Consider the following 23194-nt stretch of genomic DNA (forward strand, 5'->3'; position numbering starts at 1 on the left):
AAGTGACACTGTGCACTCGTCATGTGGCGTGCGATTTCAGTTTGTCCTGTTACTCATGATGTTCACTGTGATCACTTAAGGTAGTTCTACCAGGCTTCTCACACTATAAAGTTACTCCTCACTCTTTTTTTTCACTTTGTAATGTATGTATATTTTATGAGAAGTTACTTTGAAACTCTATATAGTCCATTCCTCATCAAACTCAAGTATTACTATTTTTTAATATATTATCTTTTATTATCATTATGATATTCAAACTGTCCCAGATTTGACTCTCCTTTGGCCTCTATATATGTCTGATGAGTCCCTAGGCAATACTTTGTAAAGGGCTTGATTTTTGCTGTGTTTAATCTCAACTCGTCATTTACGGTGTTGCTCACAATATATCCTGAAGCTATATACAGATGGGTCTGGTTACCTACTTTTCTTTCTTCTTAAATTTTTACTTCACTTCATTCTACAGAAATTTTTAGGCTGCTTTTAAGAATGTGGGCCAGGCACAGTGGCACATGCCTGTAATCCTAGCATTTTCGGGAGGCCTAAGTGGGAGGATCACTTGAGTTCAGGAGTTCGAGACGAGCCTGGGCAACATAGTGAGACCCCCATCTCTACAAAAAAAAAAAATTTTTTTACAAGGCCGGGCACGGTGGCTTATGCCTGTAATCCCAACACTAGGCCAAGGCAGGCAGATCGCCTGAGGTCAGAGTTCTTGACCAACCTGGCCAACTTGGTGAAACCCCATCTCTACTAAAAATATGAAATTTAGCTGGGTTTGGTGGCAGGCACCTGTAATCACAGCTACTCAGGAAGCTGAGGCAGGAGAATCGCATGAACCTGGGAGGCAGAGGTTGCAGTGAGCCAAGATGTCACCATTGCACTCCAGCCTGGGCAACAGAGCGAGACTTGGTCTCAAAAAAAAGGGAAAACAAAAAGTTTACAAAAATGTGATGAAAAAATGTTACTAAACGCAAATCAGGGTTGCAAAGGTCAATAAAACACAGCCTTGTTGTTGTTGTTGTTGTTGTTGTTGTTGTTGTTGTTGTTGTTTGAGGCAGAGTCTAGCTCTGTCACCCAGGCTGGAGTGCAGTGGCGCAATCTCAGCTCACTGCAAGCTCCACCTCCCAGGTTCAGGCCATTCTCCTGCCTCAGCCTCCTGAGTAGCTGGGACTACAGGCGCCCACCACCACGCCTGGCTAATTGTTTGTATTTTTAGTAGAGACGGGGTTTCACCATGTTAGCTAATATGGTCTCGATCTCCAGACCACGTGATCCGCCTGCCTTGGCCTCCCAAAGTGCTGGGATTACAGGCCTGAGCCACTGTGCCCGGCTGACACAGTCCTTTTTTTGAGGAGTTCGCAGAAGGATTCAGACATCTCAGCAGAGTATGACCATGCCCAGTGAAAGGGCATGAAGAAGAGGGTACCTTGGGACACCAGAAGAAGGAGCACCAAAAAAGAAAAAAAAGGCAAATCAGGATCACATACTAAAGGTAGGTGATTAAGAATGAAGGGAACCTGGGTGCGATGGCTCAGGCCTGTAATCCCAACATTTCAGGAGGCCGAGGCGGATGGATCACGAGGTCAAGAAATCAAGACCATCCTGATCAACATGGTGAAACCCCGTCTCTACTAAGAATACAAAAATTAGCTGGGTGTGGTGGCACGCACCTGTAGTCTCAGCTACTTGGGAGGCTGAGGCAGGAGAATTGCTTGAACCCAGGAGGTTGAGGTTGCTGTGAGCCAAGATTGTGCCACTGCACTCCAGCCTGGTGATAGAGTGAGACTCTGTCTCAAAAAAAAAAAAAAAAAAAAAAAAAAAAAAAAAAATTGAAGGGAGAATTGGAATATGCACCAGAAGGTCTTAAATTTGAGGAGTAGATTGGACTCTGCTTGACATCCACCCAATCCTGAGAAACACAGGTATATCATAGATGTGGGTTATGAGAAAAAGCAAAAATCTTCTTGACAATTAAATGTTAGGTCTAAGTATCCAACTTGCTGGTAGTTTAGCTTAACCTCAACATAAAATTTAGAGTGCATAAGAGAGCAGACTGGCTGCGTGTTCGTTGGCTTTGCCAGTCAGGTATGGTACAGGTTGAACAGCAGGCAGATCCTGCGACAGCTAGTGTGACAGCGGATGCTGCCAGCACTTCTGCAAATGGAAGGGAAGATCATATTTTTCAGCATGATCTGTGTACTACACACTGCCAAATGTTATCTTCTTTAACACTCCCAACTCATACTAGGGATCAAATAGCATTATCCCCATTTCATCAAAAAGAAAAAGGTTCAGAGCTTGTTCAAGGGGACTCGTGGAACAGTCAATTCTGGTCTACAGTGGTCTAACTTTTATTTCTTTTATTGAAAAAGATCCAGTCCTCTGTTCAGAAACTCCCGGAATTATATCCTCTGTTCTAGCACTGTCAAAGATTTAGCCATTTCATTAAACACTTTGTACTGAGCATTACTGACATAATGGTGAACAAACTCAGAACTTAATGCCCAGTGTGGTGTGTGTGGCAGAGAGCTTATCGCCCCATAATGTCCATTCATTCCTTCTACCTTTTAGTAAGAAGGGCTCTTGCTGCCAGGAAAGTGACTAACAAACATCTGGCTAGTATAATATAAACAGAAGTGATGGGAACAGCTTCTGGTTACATCCTCATAAGGAAGTGACTTGGGTTGCATTAACCCATCATTAACTCAGGGCAGCCTACATTAAACTCACACACCTTCTCCCAGAAGTGAAGACCCTGGCTATATCCTTGAAAAGTCATAATTTGTTTAAAAAAGAAGGTGCTGCCTGTCATTTTAACTCCATGCTGCCCTTCCCGGGGCTAGAGAGTGATGAGCTGATGATGAACCTGTTTTGGCCTTGTAAATGGAGACAACATCCTAGGGAATGACAAAGTAATAAAACACAAGGAACCAGGATCGTGGGCAACCCTTGTGGCAGTTTCCTCACCCCTCAGATGGTCGATTTGCCTGACTTGTGTGTGTGATCTTTACGTTGCTTAAGCCATTTGTATTTTGGTCTCTGTGAAAGGAGCCAAATATCCAAATTAATACAGCATTCAGACAGGTAAAGACAGTCACAAAACAGTGTGAAAAGGGTTGAAAAGGGATAAGAATAGTCACCAAGTGAAGAGCACAGGGCAGGAGCAGCTAGTCCATAATTGGAATTGGAAAGTTCTCCCAAGAATGCAATGTGTCAGCGGAATCCTGAAGGCCAAGAAGCTGAAGGAAGGAGGTAAATGACCTGAGCAGAGAACAAAGGCCTGGACGAGGGAGGGGCTAGTGTCAGTGGGAAGAAGCAGGTGGCCTCTCACGTTTGTATGTAGGTTATTGCTGAAAACATGCTCAAGTAGTAGTTACAGGAGGATCTTATTTCCAAAAGCTAAAAATGTAAAATGCCTTATTACCCTAAAAAGTATAAGTAGATATGATTTAGGTAAAAGTATAGTACCCTATACTTTTTATCTGTCACTATTCAAGATCTCACTGTTTGAACTCAGGAACTGAATAGATTTGGATACTTTTTTTTGATAAATCCCTCACTACTTGAAATTGAACTACTCACATTCCAAAGCTGAGAAGCCAAATAGATTTGGATGAGATGGTATTGCTTATGATTCAGACTCTAGCCTTATCGCTTTTGCTTTGGATCATGAGACTTATGCTTATCACTATAATCAACATTCGTTTTTCATTTTCTTTTCTTTTCTTTTTTTTTTTGTGAGACAGAGTCTTACTCTGTTGCCCAGGCTGGAGTACAGTGATGCGATCTTGGCTCACTGCAACCTCTGCCTCCGAGGTTCAAGGGATTCTACTGCCTCAGCCTCCCAAGTAGCTAGGATTGCAGCCACGTGCTACCACACCCGGCTAATATTTGTATTTTTACTAGAAACGAGGTTTCCCCATGTTGACCAGGCAGATCTTGAACTCCTGGACTTAAGTGATTCCCCCACCTCAGTCTCCCAAAGTGCTGGGATTACAGGTGGGAGCCATTGTGCCCGGCCAAGGATAAGGGTTCTGTCAGTCTGTGTCTCTGTAGCACCCAGCCCAGATTCTGGCACACAGAAAGCATTGAATCAAAGTGAAGTGATTGAACTGTTCCTCAACAACATATTTGTCCAAATTAGACTGCTGGGGCACAGCTCCTCCAGGTAAGAATTTTTAATGTTTGCTCACCAGGTAATAGAAGTTTGACTTTGTCATATGAGCCAGACACAGTGGCTCACTCCTGTAATCCCAACACTTTGGGAGGCCGAGGCAGGCAGATCACCTGAGGTCAGGAGTTCGAGCCTAGCCAGGCCAACATGGTGAATCCCCATCCCTACTACAAATACAAAAATTAGCCAGGCATGGTGGTGTAATCCCAGCTACTCAGGAGGCTGAGGCAGGAGGATCGCTTGAACCCAGGAGGCAGAGGCTGCAGTGAGTTGAGATCGTGCCATTGCACTCCAGCCTGGGCAATAAGAGCAAAACTCCGTCTCAAAAAGGAAAAAGAAGTTTGACTTTGTCATATGAAGAATGATGAAGAGCTGGGTGCAGTGGCTCACGCCTGTAATCCCAACACTTTGGGAGCCAAGGCGGGTGGATCACCTGAGCTCAGGAATTCCAGACTAGCCTGGGCAACATGATGAAAAACCCTGTTTGTACAGAAAATGCAAAACTTAGCTGGGTGACTGCCTGTACTCCCAGCTACTTGGGAAGCTGAGGTGGGAGGATCACTTGAGCACAGAAGGTTGAGGCTGCAGTGAGCCATATTTGTGCCACTGCACTCCAGCCTGGGTGACAAAGCAAGGCCCCAAAAATAAAAACGATAAAGAGACGTGTTGGCCGGGCGCAATGGCTGGCCGAATGCAGTGGCTCACACCTGAAATCCCAGCACTTGGGGAGGCTGAGGTGGGTGGATCACAAGATCAGGAGTTTGAGACCAGCCTGACCAACATGGTGAAACCTCGTCTCTACTAAAAATACAGAAATTAGCCAGGTGTGGTGGTGTGCATCTGTAATCCCAGCTACTTGGGAGGCTGAGGCACGAGAATCGCTTGAACCTGGGAGGCGGAGTTTGCAGTGAACTGAGATGGTGCCACTGCACTCCAGCCTGGGCAACAGAGCGAGACTCCGTCTCAAAAAAAGAGAGATGTGAATAGCTAAACATTCCACTCCTACATACATATAAATGAATATGCATACATATGTTCACCAAAATAGCAGCATAATTCATAATAGATCAAAACTAGAAACAATCCAAATGTTCATCAGCAGTAGAACAGATAAATGTGGCGTGTTTGCACACTAGAATGCAGTATGACCCAGCAGTGACAAACTGGCTGCAACAACATGGGTGACTCTCATAGATGTTGATTGAAAGAAGTCAGTTCTTGTGTGATTCTACTGATTAATATATATAAAGTTCAAAGACAAAGCCAATTGATTCCAATAGTAGGCTGATACTTAGCGAGAGGTGGTGGCTGGAAGGAAGCATGAATACAGGCTGCCCCTGGTGTGCCAGCCATGCCCTCCTTGATCCAGGTGATGCTTGTGTGGTCGTGTTTCCTTTGTGAAGATCCATCATGCTATGTGCTTATCTGGGCTCTTTTCTGCAAGTTTGTTTACTTGTGTTAAAAAGTTAACAAACTTAGCCAGGCTTGGTGGCACATGCCTGTAATCCCAGCACTTTGGGAGGACGAGGCAGGAGGATCGCTTGAGCTCAGGAGTTGGAGACCAGCCTGGGCAACATGGCGAGACCCTGTCTCTGCTAAAAATACAAAAATCAGCCAGGTGTACTGACGTATGCCTGTAACCCCAGCTATTAGGGAGGCTGAGGAAGGAGAATCACTTGAACTGGGGAGGTGGAGGTTGCTGTGAGCCAAGATCATGCCACTGCACTCCAACCTGGGCAACAGAGCAAGACTCTGTCTCAAAAAAAAAAAAAAAAGTTAACAAACTTAAGGTAAAAATTTGTATATACAGCCAGGCCTGGTGGCTCACACCTGTAATCCCAGCACTCTGGGAGGCTAAGGCGGGTGGATCACGAGGTTAGGAGATCGAGACCATCCTGGCTAACATGGTGAAACCCCGTCTCCACTAAAAATACAAAAATTAGCCGGGTGTGGTGGCGGGCGCCTGTAGTCCCAGCTACTCAAGAGGCTGAGGCAGGAGAATGGCGTGAACCCGGGAGGCGGAGGTTGCAGTGAGCCAAGATCCTGCCACTGCACTCCAACCTGGGCGACAGAGCAAGAGTCTGCCTCAAAAAACACATTTGTATATACATAATTCATGATTCTTCATCTGATTCTGAAGAAGTACTATAAATACATATTCTGAAAATTAAAAAAAATAGGGATATCAATGTTGAATATGTGGGCTGCTTAAAAGAAAAGAACCACATATAGTTTAGTATGCCTGGTGGATAAGTTAGCCACCCTTTCCTCCCTCTTTTTACCCTAAAACACCAGATACTTTGTTCATGCTGTTCTGTCTGTTTATGGTGAGAAACTGAGGTTGGAAAAAACAGAAGCTGAATCTATTGATTAACCCTGCACAAATGCCATTCTCTCTTTCTGGAAGAACTCCATTTGTGCACATAAGCTTCAAATATGTATGCAGCCAGCAAGGTTATCTGAATGAATGCCACCTTCCGGGATTTTCCTTAGAAAGTATGTTGACACTGTGCAATCTGGTCCCACTACCACGTAAGCCTTACCCTTGAGCAGAGGAAAGAGAGACTCAGCAAAGGTGTTCCAAAGAACGCTTTCTTAGATGCAGAAGTAAAAAGTCCACATTATGTTGCAGCCATTCTGTCTTCCAAGGCCAAAGTCTCCAGATGGGAAAACTCCGGGGAAATTCCTGAGCTGCCCTTCCATCTCTGTCCTCATCGCTGCTCTTCCCGCCTTGTTCCTCAGCACCCAAGCAAGAAATCTGACATCAGCTTCAGTTCTTCTGGTTCAGTCATTTATGATTTAGAAATGTTTCGGAAATCCATCCCCTTTGTTCTCATAGACACTGACCTAATTTCAGGCTGTCGTCACCTTTCATAACTATTACTATAGCTTCCTAGTTAATCTCCTGTTCAAATCTCTTATACACTGAAACCAGAGCTGCCTTTCCAAAATGCAAATTAATCCAGCCTAGCCAACATGGCGAAACCCCATCTCTACTAAAAATGCAAAAAATTAGCTGGGCATGTTGGTGCACGCCTGAATCCCAGCTACTTGGGAGGCTGAGGCACAAGAATCACTTGAACCTGAGAGGCAGAGGTTGCAGTGAGCTGAGATTGTGCCATTGCACTCCAGCATCTGTCTCAAAAAAATAAAATAAATCCTGTCACTTCTCTAAGGAACATTCTTCAGGGGCATGAATTCATTAGTCTAATTACACATGGACTTTGTAATCTGACATCAACCCACCTTTGGTACCTGTCCCTCCTCTTTCCATGATTGGATTGATTGCCATTCCATTCCAGTGCTATGTTCTCTCACACCTCTGAGTTTGTGCTCATGATGTTCCCCCTTCCCAGAATGCCTCCTCCCTACCGCCCACAGGGACTGCTTTGGGATTTCAATACCATTTCCTGAGCAGCGCTGCCTCCTCACTCTGCTTTCGGCTCAGACTGCCTTCTGTGCTGACCTGGACTGACCAGCACTGATACTAGATCTGCTATTTAAGTGCTAGGCTAAAATTGACAATAGCATGTCCTCTCCTCATTTTGGCATGTATAGCACTTGACACACAATAAGAACCAAGTTACTGGTTTTTTTTTTTTTTTTGGAGATGGAGTTGCTCTGTCGCCCACGCTGGAGTGCAGTGGTGCGATCTTGGCTCACTGCAACCTTCGCCTCCCAGGTTCAAGCAATTCTAATGCCTCGTTCTCCTGAGTAGCTGGGACTACAGGCTTGCACTGCTACGCCCGGCTAATTTTTGTATTTTTAGTAGAGACAGCGTTTCACCATGTTGACCAGGATGGTCTTGAATTCCTGACCTCAGGGGATCTACTTGCCTCGGCCTACAAAAGTGCTGGGATTACAGGCGTGAGGCACTGTGCCTGGCCAGCAAGTGACTTTTTATAATAATTGAACAACTGAATCACTTTATTCTATGACACAAAGCACAGTTAATAGTGAAGAGATCTGACGTCATTTCCACCAAACTGAGACTTCATGGCTGGCTGAAGACAAGCCGTAAGGCTTTGGAGGTGGGGCTTCCTCTGGCATTTAGTTACTGCTGGTCAGAAGCCGTTTTAGCAATACTTGTTTCGTCTCATGCTGGGGAGCCCAGGAGCCCTGAATATGGTCAAGACATTCAAAAGAAACTTTCTAAGACGCTGGCCTACAGGAGCATTCTCTAAAACAGCTTCAAAGAGGAGATTATAGATAATTTATTACAACCAAAATTCTAATTACCTTCTTTTGTAGAGACAGGAAAATCTGCTTCCCCTTCTGGCTGATTGTGAGCCTGGTACGCAGACAATGGGTCTTCTTTTCAGATTCCAGGAAGTTTCGCTCGCTTCAACTTTCCTAAAATTAATGTTGCAGAAAGATAAATGAGTTTCACAGTAACCGAGGACTTTAGAAGTGGAGACAGTGGGTGAGGGAACTAGCATAGTCCAGGGAGCTATAGAAATGCTGTTTCACGGTGTGTAAGGAAATCAGTTTTTCAAATTAAAAGCCATATATTAGAAAAGGGGATCAGGGCCAGGCGCCGTGGCTCAGCCTGTAATTCCAGCACTTTGGAGGGCCAAGGTGGGAAGATCCCTTGAGGCCAGGAATTCAAGACTAGCTTGGGCAACATAGCAAGACCCCATCTCTAAAAAAAAGAAAAAGAAAAAGAGGCCAGGTGCGGTGGCTCACACCTGTAATTCCAGCACTTTGGGAGGCTGAGGCAGGCGGATCACCTGAGGTCAGGAGTTAGAGACCAGCCTGACCAACATGGTGAAACCCCATCTCTACTAAAAATACAAAAATTAGCTGGGCGTGGTGGCACGCGCCTGTAATCCCAACTACTCAGGAGGCTGAGGCAGGAGAATCACTTGAACCCAGGAGGCAGAGGTTGCAGTGAACTGAGGTCATGCCACTGCACTCCAGCCTGGGCAACAGAGCGAGACTCTGCCTCAAAAAAAAAAAAATACATACATACATAAAATAAAATTTAAATTTAAATTTATAAAATTTAAATTTTACTTTTAAAAATTTAAAAGAAAAAGAATTAGCCAGTATGGTGGTGTCCCAGCTACTTGGGAGGCTGAGGCAAGAGGATTGCTTGAGCCCAGGAGATCAAGGTTGTAGTGAGCTGTGATCGTGCCACTGCTCTCCAACCTGTGTGACAGAGCGAGGCCCTGTTTCTAAAAAAATTAAAATAGGAGGTGGAGAAAAATAAAGAAAAATAAAGAAAAGGAGATGAAAAGCTAATTAATTCAACAACACTTTTTGAAGACCTACCTCATGTCTGATTTTTAAAAATTGCTTCATTTGGCCAGGTGCAGTGGATCATGCCTCTAATCCCAGCACTTTAGGAGGCCAAAACAGGAGGATCACTTGAATCAGGAGTTTGAGACCAGCCTGAAGAACATAGTGAGACCCACATCTGTACAAAAAATAAAATTAAGCGGGCATCGTGGCATGTGCCGATAGTCCCAGCTGCTCAGGAGGCTGAGGTGGAAGGATTGCTTGAGCCTGGCAGGTTCAGGTTGCAGTAATCCAAGATCCCGTCACTGCACTCAGGCCTGGGCAACAAGCAAGACACTTTCTTTTTTTGTTTGTTTTGTGTTTTTTTGAGATGAATTTCACCCTGTCACCCAGGCAGTGGCGTGATCTCGGCTCACTGCAAACTCTGCCTCCCGGTTTCAGGCAATTCTTCTGCCTCAGCTTCCTGAGTAGCTGGGATTACAGGCACGTGCCACCACACCCAGCTAATTTTTTATATTTTTGGTAAAGATGGGGTTTCACCATGTTGACCAGGCTGGTCTCAGACTCCTGACCTCAAGTGATCCACCTGCCTTGGCCTCCCAAAGTACTGAGATTACGGGCATGAGCCACCACACCTGGCCACAGAGCAAGACACTTTCTCAAAAAAAAATTGCTTTATTTTTCTCAGCCCACTAATAACTTGAACATTGAAGTAACAATCTCAATGAAAGATTCTTAAATTCTTTATTGCCAGCCTCAGTTTAGTCTACTCTAGATTCATTTGTGAAGAATGAAATTATTTGTATCCACTTTAATTTGGCACCTTACATGGCAGGGGTTTGGAGATTCTGTGCTTTAGCAGCCAAAATGTCACAGGCCTTGTTATTAATAGTTTCTGGTGGCATGGGATAGAGGAAAAAGACAGGTGGACTTAGAAACATTAGCTTGGCCGGGCACTGTGACTCACATCTGTAATCCCAGCACTTTGGGAGGCCAAGGCAGGCAGATCACTTGAGTCCATGTGTTTGAGACCAGCCTGGGTAACATGGCAGAACCCTATCTCTACAAAAAATACAAAAAATTAGCCAGGTGTGATGGCCTGTGCCTGTAATACCAGCTACTCGGGAGGCTGAGGCAGGAGGATTACTTGAGCCCAGGAAGCGGAGGTTGCAATGACCCAAGATCATGCCACTGCACTCCAGTCTGGGCAACACAGTAAGACTCTGTCTTGAAAATAAATAAATAGGCCAGGCGAGGTGGCTCATGCCTGTAATCCCAGCACTTTGGGAGGCTGAGGTGGGTGGATCACCTGAGGTCAGGAGTTCGAGACTAGCCTGGCCAACATGGTGAAACCCCGTCTCTACTAAAAATACAAAAATTAGCCGGACATGGTGGTGCGTGCCTGTAATCCCAGCTACTCAGGAGGCGGAGGCAGAATTGCTTTGAACCCAGCAGGCAGAGGTTGCAGTGAGCCGAAGTCGTGCCATTGCACTCCAGCCTGGGCAACAAGAGTGAAACTCTGTCTCAAAAATAAATAAATAAATAAATAATAATTAAGTGGCCGGGCGCAGTGGCTCATGCCTGTAATCCCAGCACTTTGGGAGGCCGAGGCAGGTGGATCACCAGGTTAGGAGTTCGAGACCAGCCTGGCCAACATGGTGAAACTCTGTCTCTACTGAAAATATAAAAATTAGCCAGGCATGGTGGCGGGCGCCTGTACTCCCAGCTACTCAGGAGGCTGAGGCAGGAGAATCGCTTGAACCTGGGAGGCGGAGGTTTCAGTGAGCCAAGATCGCGCCACTGCACTCCAGTCTGGGCAACAGAACGAGACTCCGTCTCAAAAATAAATAAATAAATAAGTGATTTTTAAATGGATAGGACGGAAGTGAAGAAATACCCATCCTCTTGTCTAGTCTAGGGAGTAACACATTTAAGAAAATGGACAGATGTTTAACTCTAGAGACATTAAAGAGTGCTAACATCTCTCCTTAGGCATATAATTAGAAGCCAGTGCTTGCGTTGTAGTTTTTAAGTCCTATTGAATACTAGATAACAATGGATATTTCTTTTTCAAGACTACCTGTCAGGAGATCTGAGGTTACCCTTTGATTTGTTGTTGTTATTGTGGTTGTTTTGAGACTGAGTCTCACTTTGTTGCCCAGACTGGAGTGCAGCGACGTGATCTCGACTTATTGCAACCTCTGCCTCCCGGGTTCAAGCGATTCTTCTGCCTCAGCCTCCCCAGTAACTGGGAGTACAAGTGTGCGCCACCACAGCCAGCTAATTTTTATATTTTTAGTAGAGATGGGGTTTCACCAGGGTGGCCAGGCTGGTCTCAAACTCCTGACCCGTGATCTGCCTGCCTCAGCCTCCCAAAGTGCTGGGATTACAGATGTGAGCCACCACGCCTGGCCTGTTTTTTTTTTTTTTTTTTTTTGAGACAGGGCCTCACCCTGTCACCCAGGTCGGAGTGCAGTGGTGTGGTATCTCAGCTCACTGCAGCGTTGACCTCCCCAGGCTCAGGTGATCCTCCCACCTCAGCCTCCCAAATAGCTGGGACTACGGGTGTGCACCACCATGCCCAGCTAATTTTTGTGTTTTTAGTAGCAACAGGGTTTCCTTGTGTTGCCCAGGCTGGCCTCGAACTCCTAAACTCAAGCAATCCACCCACCTCAGCCTCCCAAGGTGCTGGGATTACAGGCATGAGCCACTGCTTCTGGCCTACTCTTGGATTTTATGTTGCAAAATATTACCTACGGCTGGGCACGGTGGTTCACGCCTGTTATCCCAGCACTTTGGGAGGCCAAGGCAGGCAGATCAGGAGGTCAGGAGATCCAGAGCATCCTGGCCAACATGGTGAAACCCAGGCTGTATTAAAAATACAAAAATTAGCAGGACGTGGTGGCATATGCCTGTAATCCTAGCTACTCCGGAGGCTGAGGCAGGAGAATCACTTGAACGGGGGAGTCAGAGGTTGTAGTGAGCCGGGATCGTGCCACTGCACTCCAGCCTGGTGACAGAGAGAGATTCCATCTCAAAAAAAAAAAAAAAAAAAAAAAAAAATTACCTACGTTAGCCACACATGGTGGCGCTTGCCTGTAATCTCAGCTACTCTGTGGCTGAGACACGAGAACCACTTGAGCCCGGGAGGCAGAGGTTGCGGTGAGCCGAGATTGCACCACTGCACTCCAGCCTGGGTCGAGACTCTTTTTTTTTTTTTTTTTTTTGAGATGAAGTCTCGCTCAGTTGCCCAGGCTGGAGGCCCCAGCGCGATCTTGGCTCACTGCAAACCCTGCCTCCCAGGTTCACGCCATTCTCCTGCCTCAGCCTCCCAAGTAGCTGGGACTACAGGCGCCTGCCAACACACCCGGCTAATTATTTTGTATTTTTTTTTTAGTAGAGACGGTGTTTCACCGTGTTAGCCAGGATGGTCTGGATATCCTGACCTTGTAATCCGCCTGCCTCGGCCTCCCAAAGTGCTGGGATTACAGCTGTGAGCCACCACGCCTGGCCTGAGACTCTAAAAAATAAAAAAATTACCTACAGTTTCTTAACAGAATTACTGAATCATAACGCTACAAAAGTCCTTAGAGTCATCTGTGTTTCTCAGCTTGATGATGCAATAATAACTAAGAGTTTTCAAAAATATGTCACCTGGGCCTCCCTACAGACCAATTGTATCAGAGTCTCCAGGTGGGACCTGGGCGGCTGCAGCTAGTTAAATCTCTCCAGGTGATTCCTATGTTCCATGAGCGCAGAACCCCTGACACCCAACCTCCAGTTTAAAGAAGAGGAACTAACCCAGGGCCCAGATAATGACTGTCCAGGAGCATGCACTAGTAGCTCCCAGGGGTGGGGCCCATGTCCCCTGCCCCCAGGTCAGCACGCTTTGACTAAGACCACAAAGTCTCACCCAGATTCCAGATAGGAGAGAATGGTGACTTAGTTCCATTCCAGAGTGCTTTTGCTTTGGTTTACTCCCAGCAGCAAATGGGCCGGGCTGGGGATGGAAGCCAAACACATAGGGTGTGTCTCCCGATACCTCTCTTCAATCTCAGGGAGACACAGTCAGGACTGCAATATCTTATCAGTGCCTGGATGGGGTGGGGACTGCTAGGTAGGGGAGGAGAGATGTGGACTCACTGCCTCCTGTATCCCCAGCCTCCTCAGCACCTAGAAACAGCTTACGCTGCCTTATAAGGCTCAAATGCTGCTGCCAGGGAGCTGTGGGGCCCAGGCCTTGAATTTTTGGTGCACCAGTGCTTGACAGGCTCCCCTTATCTCTGCTTGCACCGCTGGGCCTAGGGGTTTTTCTATTGTTTTTCTAAAGGCATGCCAAGGCCAGGACAATGCTAATTTAAGTTCCTCCTGGCTCCATTTGTTTTTGTGTTTTTTAATTACAGCGGGGTCTCACTATGTTGACCAGGCTGGAATGCAGTGCCTGGAATGCTGTGCCCTACAACAGGCTCAATTCTCTCTCTCTTTTTTTTTTTTTTTTGTCAGAGATGGGATCAGCCAAGAACAGACTCAATTCTTGACCCTCTTAGTTTTCTGAGACTGCATCCACTTTGGTAGTTTCTACTGAGTCCAAATTAGAACATCCCAGCTGGTGGACTGTCTCCCAGGAAGCCCTCGGAGAGGAGCGGTGCATAGGGGGGCACCTGGACACCCCGCCCCCCGCCCCGAGTCGTGTCAGGCAGCCTTGTCTATTTACATCCTTTCACCCTTTCTCGGGAAGCTATCAGACGATGTGCTCCCCCAGATGAAGAAGTAGTCCCAGGAAAAAGGAGACATGGGATACTGGGATCCTGAACCCGGGGGAGGACAAGGGAGTTCCTGGGAGGACAGCTGTGCTACCGCCTAGCAATAGCGAGCAGCCAGTCCAAACTGCAGCTGTGACTCAGAAGACAGACATGTGGAGGGTTGTGATCACAGAGTAACGATGGTCCTTGTACATGGAGATAAAAATGCTCAGGTGTGCCCAGGTTAAAGAAGATGAAAGGCCCTGCTTCCCAGAGCGCCCGGGGGCACTGATGATCTCTTCCAGGTCTGTTTCCACCCACTGCAGCCGTGGTGAATCTAGAGGCAGAAAATCCAGAGCAGCCCATGCCCTTTGCCCATGTTTCTGCTGGTCAGCCAGCACCTCACTGACACTACGCCCTGTGACACAATCCCAGAGGGACTCTGGAGAACTCGAGGGGACGTGGAAGCCAGCCTCTGCCCGGAAGCTCCACTCAGGTCATCTTCAGGGAGCTTGCAAGCCGTGGGAGCATCGTTGCCCTCCTCCTACAAAGCTAGGTCTGTGCTTACTGCTCAGTTTTTTTCCAACTAAACAATGTTTTTGAGAGATTCACAGAGAGATAAAAACAATTAAGAATAAATGCCAGGGGGTGGTTAACACAAAGGTCTGGATATTGGTTACTTCTGGAGAGGAAAGGGGACGGAATGGCAGAGTGCTCAGGGGTCTCTGGAGGTGCTTGTGTCTCCAGTGTAGTCACATGAGGTTCACTTTATTCTTTGCACATACATTTTTTTTTTTTTTTTCCTGAGACGTAGTCTCACTCTGTCACCCGGGCAGGAGTGCAGTGGCGCAATCTCAGCTCACTGCAACCTCCACCTCCCATGTTCAGGCAATTCTCCTGCCTCAGTCTCCTGAGTAGCTGGGACTACAGACATGTGCCACCACACCCAGCTAATTTTTGTGTTTTTAGTACAGATGGGGTTTCACCATATTGGCCAGGCTGGTCTCGAACTCCTGACCTCAGGTGATCCGCCTGCCTCAGCCTCCCAAAGTGCTGGGATTACAGGTGTGAGCCACTGTGCCCGGCCTGTATATACACATTCTAAACCCCGTTATCTATAAAATATTTTGAAATAAGCACTTTTAATGAATTAAGGATTGTTTTGGAAAAGAAAGAAAAAACTTTTTTTTTTGTGAGATGGAGTCTCGCTCTGTCACCCAGGCTGAAGTGCAGTGGCGCAATCTCAGCTTACTGCAAGCTCCACCTCCTGGGTTCACACCATTCTCCTGCCTCAGCCTCCCCTGTAGCTAGGACTACAGGTGCCTGCCACCATGCCCAGCTAAATTTTTTTTTTTTTTTTTTGTATTTTTAGTAGAGACGGTTTCACCGTGTTAGCTAGGATGATCTCGATCTCCTGACCTCATGATCCGCCCGTCTTTGCCTCCCAAAGTGCTGGGATTACAGGCGTGAGCCACTGCACCCGGCCAAGAAAAAAACTTTCTACTGAAATAATTGGCTGAGATAGAAGTAATTATGTCTTAAATGATCTAGATAATTTTATGACTGACTGAAGCCTCAGCATCAGAAGCAAGGTCTGTACATTTCCTGCCAACCTTGACTCACTGAGCAAATGAATTTACCTTCAACAATATGTACAGTCCAGACGTGCCTTTGTGCCTGTCTCATTCTCAATATGAAATAATGTTTTGAGAATTGTTTGAGGTAAAAACAACAAATGATCTCTTTTGTCCACATACTTTTCACCATTCCTTCCTTGGCAGCCAAGTCAGATCAGCTGGCTCTTTGGTGACTTGGCACATTAAAATTAAAATTTGCTCCAGTGGACCTCACAGTGGTTTTTTTTTTTTTTTTTTTTTTTTTTTTTTTTTTTTTTTACCAGCACAGTAGCTGGAGAAGGGCATTTTGAAGTCAGGAGGTAATGCTGATTGGCCTGGGCAGGGAACACTGTGTGATTAAGCAGCGAAGGGGATAAGGGACAAATTCCAGGAACCCTGCTTATCTCTGCTGGAATTATTGTACTGCAGGTCTCAAATCCTGAAGGATCCTGTATTTGTTTTCACCTGGAACCTGGACCACATTCAGGTGGCAGATTAAAATGAAGCCAAATTCATTTCAGGCCATCCTAATGATTTTTTAATTAGCATCAGTGCATAGTGTAGGAATTTGCAGTTCATAGTCCACTTGTAAGTTGAAATTAGAAACTGCAAGGACAGTAATATAAGTGGGAGGAGAGATTACATTAATCCCTTCAACAAATATTTGTTGGCTAGTAGCTGTGCTAGTGGGTAATAATAATACAGCTAAGAGCCAAACCAAAGTTCCTCCCCTAGAGGCCTTTCTTTCCAGTGGGAAGAGGGTAGAGGGTACAGTCAATAAATCCAAATATATATATTTATGTGTACACACACACACATATATACACAAAACAAGTGGTATGTGCTGTGAAGAAAAAGTAGGGTAAGGCTCTGGAGAGGGCCAAGGGTGTGCGTGAGTGGGATGGTTATTGTATGGAGATTGGCCAAGGAAGGCCTCTGGTAAGATGATCTCTGAAGGAAGTGGGATTAAGTGGTCCAGCTTTTGGGAGGATGATTGTGCTGGGCAGAGGGAAGAGCAGGGGCTATGTCTCTGCATTCCACGGTTACAAATAGAGGGTAACATTCGCCGTCCACCCCTCAATGCCTCTTTACTGTGACCTTTAGGAGATGCAGAACTTCAGTGTCCATCAGTCAGAGGCAATGCCCCTGACCCACACGCCTCTAGTTGAGAGATAGACAGAGTTGGAATTACAGGACCACAGACCTGACCTGGAACAAGACTTGCAAGTATGTCAGGGAGCTGCACACTAACCTAGCAAGAGACTGGCCAGGTACCATTTTCTGTATGGTTATGATGAAGCAGCTGGTACAAATGTTAGGGGACAGTTGCACATGGTGTGGGAAAAGCCCAGCACTTGGCCTCTGGTCTGGCTTTTCTACCTTTGGACCTTTTACTGTTGTCTGTGGGTCCTGGGGTCTGTGATTGGACAAATGAAGGTAGGTAAGCTGGGAAGGACAGGACAAGGAACACAGTAAGATCTCCTTTGGCCAGGCATGGGTGACTCAAGGCTGTAATCCCAGCACTCATAATTACTTACAAAAGCATTCATTCATAACTTACAAAAGCGTTCATAATGGTGGCCTTTGAGAGCTGGGATTATGGACGACTTATATACCTTTTTGCTACCTTTATGTGAATTTCTACAAATTACTTTTTTTTTCCTTTTTGAGACAGAGTCTGGCTCTGTCGACCAGGCTGGAGTACGGGGCACAATCTCAGTTCACTGAACCCTCCCGGGTTCAAGCAATCCTCCTGCCTCAGCCTCCCGAGTAACTGGGACAACAGGCATGCTCTACCACACCTGGCTAATTTTTGTATTTTTAGTAGAGATGGGGTTTCGCTACGTTGGCCAGGCTCGTCTCGAACTCTTGACTCCAAGTGATCCACCTGCCTCGGCCTCCCAAAGTGCTGGGATAACAGGCATGAGCCACTGGACCTGGCCTACAAATTACTTTAGCAACAGAGAAAGAAAGTGAGCAAAGTTATGCACAAGTGTATTAACAAATTGCTCTCCTGTACCTAAATCAGTCATTCCTTTTTTTGAGACACAGCTTCACTCTTGTTACCCAGGCTGGAGTGCAATGGCACGATCTCTGCGCACCACAACTTCTCCCTCCTGGGTTCAAGTGATTCTCCTGCCATGCTTGACTAATTTTGTATTTTTGGTAGAGACAGGGTTTCTCCATGTTGGTCAGGCTGGTCTTGAACTCCCAACCTCAGGTGATGCACCCGCCTCAGCCTCCCAAAGTGCTGGGATTACAGGCGCGAGCCACTGCACCCAGCCACTAAATCAGTCATTCTATCCAGTTCCTTGCATTTACTCCTTTCTTGTGCTAACCCACAGCCAGTACTTAAGAGTATTTAAGTCCTCTCTCCTTTCATGAGTCACTCTTTTTTGTCTTGTGACTATACTTGGAAATTATTTATTTATTTATTTATTTATTTATTTTAGACAGAGTCTTGCTCTGTTGCCCAGGCTAGAATGCAATGGCGTGATCTTGGCTCACCACAACTTCCACCTCCCAGGTTCAAGTGATTATCCTGCCACACCCAGCTAATTTTGTATTTTTAGTAGAGACGAGAGTTCACCATGTTGGCCAGGCTGGTCTCAAACTCCTGACATTGTGATCAGCCCACCTCAGCCTCCCAAAGTTCTAGGATTACAGGCGTGAGCCACTGTGTCCGGCCTACCTAGAGCATTATTTAAACCTTAAACCTCTAAACTTTTCATCATTGTGTTTTGATTCCTTAAAGATTAGGAAAGGAATTGTCAGCGGATAAGACTTGCCCTCTTCTGCTGCTCTCAAGCCGTGGACAAGTTCCTTCCATTCACTGTGTGTCATTTTCCTCATCTGTAAACACAGGATAATAGTAACAACACCTCTCTCCTAGGGCCTGGATGGGGCATGCCAGTCAGGGGTCCTGAAGCTTAAGCCCCTGGGATTTGGATAGAGAAAGTCATGGTGAAGGTGGGTGTGACATTGGTGAGGTGGCATTGGACACCCGTCAGGGCCTCTCCTGTCCTCTCCGTCCACTCCAGACAGTGCCCATTTGTGCAGAGGCTTTCCTGGGTCTCTGCCTGAGGGCTTTCTCTGCTCCTCTACCCCAGATGACCCGAAGTGTCCCCATGAGCAGCCTTCAACCAAAGAGGGACAGGAGTCGGTGAACATGCACCTCAGCCTCCTCACCTCTCCAAGGAACTTTTTAAAGAATCTTGTATTGGCTGCATAGCAGAGATGGGGGCATTGCTTGAGCCTATGAGTTCACAACCAGGCCTAGGAACATAGTGAGGCCTCCCCCTTCCCTCAGCCCCCATCCCTACAGAAAATGTTAAGATTAACCAGGCTTGGTGGTGGGAACCCTGAAAATCTGAGAAAGGTCTCAGTTAATTTAGAAAGTTTATTTTTGGCCAGGAGCGGCGGCCCACGCCTGTAATCCCAACACTTTGGGAGACCAAGGTGGGTGGATCACTTGAGACCAAGAGTTCGTGACAGCCTCAGGAGGTGTTGATGACACGTGCCCAGGTAGTGGGGGCACAGCTTGGTTTTATTTTTATTTTTACTTTATTTATTATTATTTTTGAGACGGAGCCTTGCTCTGTCGTCCAGGCTGGAGTGTAGTGGCATGATCACAGCTCACGGCAACCTCCGCTTCCCAGGTTCAAGCTATTCTCCTGCCTCAGCCTCCCAGGTAGCTGGGATTACAGGCACACCACACCACACCTGTCTAATTTTTGTATTTTTTAGTAGAGATGGGTTTTCACAACGTTGGTCAGGCTGGTCTCAGACTCCTGACCTCAGGTGATCGCCTGCCTTGGTCTCCCAAAGTGCTGGGATTACAGGCGTGAGCCACCACGCCTGGCCACACAGCTTTTTTGTTTTTTTGAGACGGAGTTTCGCTCTTTCACCCAGGCTGGAATGAAGTGGCATGATCTCAGCTCACTGCAACCTCCGCCCCCTAGGCTCAAGCAATTCTCCTCCCTCAGCCTCCTGAGTAGCTGTGATTACAGGCGCCTGCCACCACGCCCAGCTAATTTTTGTATTTTTAGTACAGACAGGGTTTTGCCACATTGGCCAGGCTGGTCTTGAACTCCTGACCTCAGGTGATCCATCCGCCTCGGTCTCCCAAAGTGCTAGGATTATAGGCGTGAGCCACCATGCCAGCCGACAGCTTGGTTTTACCCGTTTTAGGGAGACATGAGACATCAATCAATGTAAGACGTACACTGGTTCTGTCCGGAAAGGCGGGACAACTCAAGAAGGGAGAGGGTTTCCAGGTCACAGGTAGGTGAGAGACAAAGAGTTGCATTCTTTTGACTTTCTGATTAGCCTTTCCAAAGGAGGCAATCAGATATGCATCTATCTCAGTGAGCAGAGGAATGACTTTCTATTTTTTTTTTTTTTGAGAGGGAGTCTCACTCTGTCACCCAGACTGGAGTGCAGTGGCGCTATCTCGGCTCACTGCAAGCTCTGCCTCCCAGGTTCATGCCATTTTCCTGCCTCAGCCTCCTGAGTAGCTGGGAGGTGCTCGCCACCGTGCCCAGTTAAGTTTTTGCATTTTTAGTAGAGACAGGGTTTCACCGTGTTAGCCAGGATGGTCTCGATCTCCTGACCTCGTGATCTGCCCGCCTTGGCCTCCCAAAGTGCTAGGATTACAGGCGTGAGCCACTGCGTTTGTCCTAGCAACGCAGGTTTGTCCTAGCAGTTCCCATCTTGACTTTTCCCTTTAGCTTAGTGATTTTAGGGTTCCAAGGTTTATTTTCCTTTCACAGTGGCATATGCCTGTAGTATCAGCTGAGGTGGGAGGGTCCTTTGAGCCTGGGAGGTCAAGGCTGCACTGAGCCGTGATTGCACTACTGCACACTAGCCTGGGTGACAGAGTGATACCCTGTCTCAAAAAACAGAAAATGGCCAGGCATGGTGGCTCACACCTGTAATCTCAGTATTTTAGGAGGCCAAGACAGGCAGATCACCTAGGGTTGGGAGTTCGAGACCAGCCTGGCCAACATGGTAAAACCCTGTCTCTACTAAAAATACCAGAATTAGTCGGGTGTGGTGGCAGGTGCCTATAATCCCAGCTACTCAGGAGGCTGAGGCAGGAGAATCGCTGGAACCTGGGAGGCAGACGTTGCAGTGAGCCAAGATCATACCATTGCACTCCAGCCTGGGTTGCAGAGTGAGACTCTATCTCAACAACAACAACAACAAAAAACAAAAAAACCAAACAAACAAAAAATCTTGTATTGTAAAATCCAGATACAGAAAAATACACAGAGCAAACATGCAGCTTAATGAAATACTCCAAGGCAAATACATCTGTAACCATTGGTGGGACGCTGCGAGGGCTCTCAGGAGTCCTGGGGGATGAGCCCCAGTTGCCTACAGTGGTTACCTGCTCCTTAAGTGACACACGCTTTACTGGCCTGCTTTTTCGGATTTCCTTTTCTCACTCATTTCAGGATCACCTTCCAAATAAGCCATATACCCAAATTCTCATCTCAGGGTCAGTTTTTGGTGAAACTAGAAATCAGGCCGTTTCTAAGGAAGTCTTCTTTAAAGAGGTGGCATTTGAGCTGAGAGCTGATTATTGAGAGGGAGGCGGCTCTGTGAGCTCTGGTCTAGTGTCTATGCAGAGGACACCAAGCAGGCCCTAGGACACAGCAATCCTGAGTGTGTGGAGCAGAAAACAGCCCATGGTGACTGGACCACAGAGAGAGATGGCCTGGGAGAGGCAGGCAGGAGCCAAGTCATACAGTTTACAGCCGTGCATGTGTGTGTTGAGGTTGGGGTGCGGGGGCTGGGTGTGAGTACGTGAGCAATGTGTGAGTCGTGTGGAATGGGAGGCCCCACTGGGCGCTTTCTTTCTCAGCCCCCGCCACCTGACATCCATACTCACACACACCCTCACAGGCAGTTCCGTTTTGAAAACCCGATTTCACGCGACTAGTCTTTTATCCAGTCTTAGGATAAATATCTATTCAGAGAAGGCAATTTAAAAAGCCAAGTCATCTCAACCCGAGCTACACTAGATGCACAGCTGTGTCAGTTACCAGGGGTCCGGCTCAGTGTTGGCTAATAGTGGAAGCACAACTTCCATTGCCAAAGCTTGGAGCCATAAACTCCAGAGATGGAGCAGGCAGATAAGTGTGTGGCGGCGCAGAGCCAGGCCCTCGGAAGTAATGAGCACGTCTGTCACCACCCCTTCTGCAGTGAGTGGCTGTCCCACCGGTCTCTCCAGCTGCCAGGGGAGAATGAATTAGGGTGTTGAGAATTACCCAGACCCAAGGTTGGGGATGGTGTGACTCCATCTAGGCCAATCCTTGTCTTTATTAATCCAGCGTGACCCAGGCCTGCCGTGGAATATTTTGGAATATACTGGAATATTTTGAATATATTGACAGTGCAAGTTAAGAGTTTTGTTGATTAAAAAAAAAATACTCAAGTCAAATTTATAGAAACAGAAAGTAAAGTGTTAGTTGCCAGGGGCTGGGGGAGGGAAAACAGGGAGCTGTTTAATGAGCATGGAGTTTCGGTTTTTCTTTTTTCTTCTTCTTCTTTTATTTTTCTTTTTCTTTCATTTTTAATTTTTTATTTTTTTTGAATTTCAATTTTTCAAGATGAAAAGTTCTGGAGATAGGTTGCATCACAATGTGAATGTATGCAATACTCCTGAACTGGACACTTAAAAATGGTAACAATGGGCTGGGCGCAGTGGCTCATGCCTGTAATCCCAGCACTTTGGGAGGCCAAGGTGGGCAGATTGCCTGAGGTCAGGAGTTCAAGACCAGCCTGGCCAATATGGTGAAACCCCTGTCTCTACTAAAAATACAAAAATTAGCCAGGAGTGGTGGCGGGTGCCTGTAATCCCATCTATTTGGGAAGCTGAGGCAGGAGAATTGCTTGAACCCGGGAGGCAAAGGTTGCAGTGAGCTGAGATTACACCATTGCACTCCAGCCTGGGCGACAGAGTGAGACTCTGTTTCAAAAAAAGAAAAAAAAAATGGTAACAATGGTATATGTTATGTTCTTTGTATTCTATAATTTTTTTTAATTTTTTTTTTTTTTTTTCTTTGAGACAGAGTCATGCTCTGTTGCCTAGGCTGGAGTGCAGTGGCGCAATCTGGGCTCATTGCAAGGGCCGCATCCTGGGTTCAGCTGCTGTCCTGACTCAGCCTCCCAAGTAGCTGGGACTACCGGTGCCCGCCACCACGCCCAGCTAATTTCTTTTTGTATTTTTTAGTAGAGACGGGGTTTCACCGTGTTAGCCAGGATGGTCTCAATCTCCTGACCTCGTGATCCGCCTGTCTTGGCCTCCCAAAATGCTGGGATTACAGGTGTAAGTCACTGTGCCTGGCCTAAATTTCTTAAAAACTAAACTCAGACAATAGTTTGGGCAGCAAGCACCGACTGCCATGGTTTGGAAC

At 46.6% G+C, this 23194-nt stretch overlaps 1 long non-coding RNA gene across 1 annotated transcript; it reads left to right on the forward strand.

Moving 5' to 3' along the window:
- The first annotated feature begins 13958 nt into the window (after positions 1-13958).
- On the forward strand, positions 13959-18489 carry LOC119619728 (uncharacterized). Its single transcript, XR_005236228.2, has 2 exons — positions 13959-14485; positions 18224-18489. It is a non-coding gene; the product is annotated as an uncharacterized lncRNA (long non-coding RNA).
- The last annotated feature ends 4705 nt before the right edge of the window (positions 18490-23194 follow it).

This window comes from Chlorocebus sabaeus, chromosome 25 (assembly GCF_047675955.1).
Source record: "Chlorocebus sabaeus isolate Y175 chromosome 25, mChlSab1.0.hap1, whole genome shotgun sequence".
NCBI lineage: Eukaryota > Metazoa > Chordata > Mammalia > Primates > Cercopithecidae > Chlorocebus > Chlorocebus sabaeus.